This window comes from Gobius niger (assembly GCF_951799975.1).
Source record: "Gobius niger genome assembly, chromosome: 11".
Classification (NCBI taxonomy): Eukaryota; Metazoa; Chordata; class Actinopteri; order Gobiiformes; family Gobiidae; genus Gobius; species Gobius niger.
Genome location: NC_136862.1, coordinates 25,626,459 through 25,631,239, shown reverse-complemented (window position 1 = coordinate 25,631,239; position 4,781 = coordinate 25,626,459).

The following is a 4,781-nucleotide window of genomic DNA, read 5'->3' as shown; positions in this document are numbered from 1 at the left end:
CGTTAACAGTTGTGTTACCCCCAAAGGGACTACGAAAAGGATTTCTTAAGGTAAACAAGTTACTTAGTTAGGTGAAAAGTCTCCATTGTAATACATTTATAACGTTTTTTGGAGTTGCCCCTGGCCACGAGGGGGTAGTGTAGCGGCAATCGACCATCGTCGACCACTGATCCCTACGGGTTGTCCCAGCGGCATCGAAGGATGGGTTAAATGCAGAGGACGAATTTCCCCCTATAATATATGCAATATCAACTTCTCGCCATGAGGACCAAAGAGAAGCGCTTTCCTCGCCCATTGGCCTGCATAAATAAAGTCCTTCCCATTGCTGTTTTCATCAACTCATCAGAAATCCCGGTGCCATCACTTAGACCAACGAGACGAGCCTTCCTGTGAACCAGCCTGTCAGGTCCAGTCAGTCCTCTCCTCATTTTGCAATCTTACAAACTATCACTTTAATATTCAGTCTGCCACGGTGCATCCATGTGTTCAAATGGCCGTGCTATTTGTGCTAGTTTATGAAAACAGTCACTTTTAATTCCTCCTCAATCTCAACACTTCAACAATCATCATCACCATTAAACTTTATGGCTCTGCCTCCGGAGGTAGAATCGGTCTAAACGTTTGCCTGTTGTGTGTCATCAGTGGAACAATTGCTGCAGATATTATTGGTTATTGTTTATTCCCTAAATGTCCTAGAGTCTGGATTGGAGTGGAAAAACAAGCCGCACGGTCGGGAACTAGTCAAGGGTAAAAGCTGTTGAGGCTTAGGAGGAGCATAAGTGGTCGTTTGAAATAAAGTTGGATGTAAGTGGAAAGTTTCAAGGGCAGCAGAGAGAGGCGATTGTAAGGGAGAGAAATGAAATTCTCTGGGATGTTGTAACATTAAGAGCAATAGTTCGACTGTCCTAAACACAGACTCCGGAGCTGAAGCCTCGGAGAGCTTCAGTCAGAATTCGAGAACTGTCTAGCATTTGTACTGAAGACGAGGGCGAGAGTGTACATGCACTCTCGATTTCCAGGCCCTGCGGTCGGTAAGTCATATAAGACATATCAAAAATGTTTTCAAAGAATGCGCATTCATTTAAGGAGCGACAGATGGATGAAACTGAATTTGTATCCGCCAACTCAGCTTCCAGACATGCAAAATCTTCATATTTTCTTATAATCACTGCCTTACATTTTGAGAAAAATAGTTTGCAGACACATCAACAACTCCCAAAGCAACAGCACATAGGCCTATCCTTCCAGGTTCACCATCACTACCCCTTCAATTACTTGAAAATGTTGGAAAAGTTTTACTTATACCGACTCCTAAGTCTTTTATTGGACTGTGCATGACTAGAACTACTATTACTACACAAAAAACAACTTTTACAAAACAAAACAAAAAGTTCTGCGCTGAAAAGATCCATGATATTCCATGTATTATCATCCTTCATGTCTTATTTTTTTCGTCTTTTTATTGTACTGTTTATTCCACATGTATTTGTATACACCTGCTTTGGTGCACCAGCGGCTGAGGGCGTAGGGAGCCCGGAGGTGGAACATTGGGGTTAGCTTGGTTCATCCACGGGGACGCCCCTCCTGCAGAGCTGAGCCACTGGGCACTGACATCTCCTTTATGATTAATAGGCCTGTCGCTCATGACAAATGCAGCCGCGTGTTTGACCTACTTCAAGACAGATATAACTGTAGCAGTTATACTCTCATGGCTTTTTGGACTTTCTCTCCGTCTTGGACAACTGTTTCTAAAAGTGTTTGTTGAATTGTTTTTTTTCTTAGCAGTGTCTGTGTCCTCTAAAGAATGGGGCGTCTCCTCTGTGACTGTGGGAAGACTTGGGATGGAGTTCAGTAACTTTGAGAGGAGTTTTTTGTCAAGAGAGCTGCTGGAGAAATCAAGCTGTACTGAGAAAGAGCTCCAATTGGCGTTTCTTTTTTGTTTTGTTTTCGCGTTTCCTTATCTTCATAAAGGAACTGAGATCTTTTATCGGCCTTTTTGTCACAAGGTCACCGCAGGCAAAGGATTACATACAATATACAATCCTGTTTCCAGATGGATTCAAACAAGCACATATATATTTCTGTTTTGTTCTTTCAGCGATCAAAAAGCTCAAAGCCCACTCTATGACTCATCTTTGCTATAACTTTCAAGTTCGGTGTCTCGAGAGAAGCCGGAACACATGCTCCTCTACATCTATACCACTTATAATTCTGCATTCTGTTGGAGCCCTGCTGTGCGCTCTCACATGGGCTTCCAATGAGAACATGTGAACAAAGATCTGTTCAACATTAATAGACTTTCCATCTAAAGTTTCCAAGGAGCCCTGCAGCGCAGCGTGTCTCAGTGAAGGATGGGGACACATATGTAAGGAAACCGAAGGGTTTTATTTGAAGAAATTGATGCATGTGGAGGAGGTGTACTAAAGTTTACTCCAATGTCCCAAATAAATAAAAACATTTAATTAGCAAATGTCTTCCTTGAGAGAAACATTAAAAGTAAAGCTCTTAAGAGATGCACCGATCCACCTTTTTTTTCTGCCGATACCGATACTGGGGTTTGAGAATTTGCTGATATCTAATATTTACCGAGACTTTCTTAAAAGTGTTTTTCAGTGAAAATTTGAATTTACTTTTTTTCTCCTTTTTTATGATGTTGCAAATCAATTATCAATTATATCTATTGATAAACTGTTGGATAAACATTTAACAAGGATCAATGGACGTTTCTACACTAAATATCCTTGGGTAGATGACAGGTTATTTAGGGTTAGCTACATTAATAACTCACATAAGGTTATCTGATCGTTACAAATGTTAGATCAGCTATTTTTTAATTAAAATTCAATCACTTGGCCATTTTATCTTACTAGGCTACTTTAGGTGTTTGTACCATAGTTCCTGTCCCAGCCTTATTAGCATTAACATGCTTCCGCTTGCTTTAGCATGCTGTTGTTAGCCGCGGCATTTTGCGCGGCGATCAAAAATACATCTACGGAGGCTAAAACTAATTCAGCGATTGTATTCTCCATGTTCTAAGCTTTTTAATGATATACAGCATGTCCATATTCACTTAGATTTAGTTGGTGAAAGTTGTGTTTTTAAGGCGAAGAGAGCCAAAACAGGTATTGGTTCAGTATCGGATATTTGCAGCCAATACCGATATCATATTTTTTTCAGTATTGGCTCCGATATCCGATACCAGTATCGGATCAGTGCATCCCTATTAATTTCGCTACAGGGACAATAAAAGATTTAACCATATTTCAATATCATGGTTTTACCGTATATTTTTACTGTAGGCCTATATACTCAGAATGTGGATGTGTCTAGTGGGGGAACCATGGGATTTTATTGACCACCCAAACTAAACACTTTTGAAAAATTACCATAAATATGGCAGACAGCGGCAAAACACATACACCATCTCAACAATGGAATGGGTTACACGGGGCACACTATCTGAACACATCGTCCTCAATGGACGGGCAGAATCAGAATTTTCAGGTTTAAACTATGTAACAATGGCAGGCAGGCAGGCAAGTTTATTTATATGGCACATTTCATGTACTTGACAACTCAATGTGCCTCACAGTAACACCAAACAGAGCAAAAATAGAATAAAAAGCATTAAAAACACAATAAAAAGCATCAAAAACACAATGAAAATCAAGAAAACAAATCATTAGTTACAATTACATTAACATTTCAATCTCCATAGGCAGCAGTAAAAAGGTGTCCTTTCAGCCTGGACTTAAAAATGCTCAGGGTTGAGGCCTGTCTCAGATCCTCATTGAGGCTGTTCCAGACTTTTGCTGCATAAACCTGAAATGCAGCCTGACCATGTTTGTTATTGACTCTGGGAATCACCAGGAGACCCCTGCCTGACGATCTCAGGGCCCGAGGTGGTTCATACAGTTGTAACATGTCAGAGATGTACTTAGGTGCTTGACAATGAAGGGACTTATACACAAGCAGAGCTGTTTTAAACTCTATTCTCTGAGCAACAGGAAGCCAGTGCAGAGACCGGAGCACTGGACTGATGTGGTCGTATTTCCTGCTTTTGGTCAGGACTCGAGCCGCAGCATTTTGGATGTACTGCAGTTGTCTAACAGCTCGTTTAGAGAGGCCAGTGAACAGACCGTTACAATAGTCTAACCGGCTAGAGACAAAAGCATGAATTAGTCTCTCCAAGTCTGGTCTGGACACTATGTTTTTTATTTTGGCAATGTTTTTTAGGTGGTAATAGGCCGCTGATGTAATGGACTTGATATGATTGTTCAGATTCAGGTCTGAGTCCATGATTACCCCGAGATTTCTAACTTGACTTTTGGGTGCCAGTGAAAGAGCTTCAAGATGACCAATGACAACCTCTCGGTGTTTTTGTGGGCCAAAGACGATTATCTCAGTTTTATCTGTATTCAGCTGGAGGAAGTTATTTTGCATCCACGCACTAATCTGTTTGATGCAATGACACAGTGAATCTATAGGCCCATTTTCACCCACTGTCAATGAAACATAGATCTGCGTATCATCTGCGTAATTATGATAAGATACATTGTTACCTGATATTAATTGGCCTAGCGGGAGCATGTACAAATTAAACAAGAGGGGCCCCAGAATCGACCCCTGGGGAACACCACAAGTCAATGCTATTAGGTCTGAGACGCAGTTTCCGATGGCGACATAATATGTTCGTTCCTCGAGGTAGGATCTGAACCACTCGAGAGCCTTTCCAGAGATTCCCACCCAGGTTTTTAACCTCTCTACTAAGATCCCGTGGT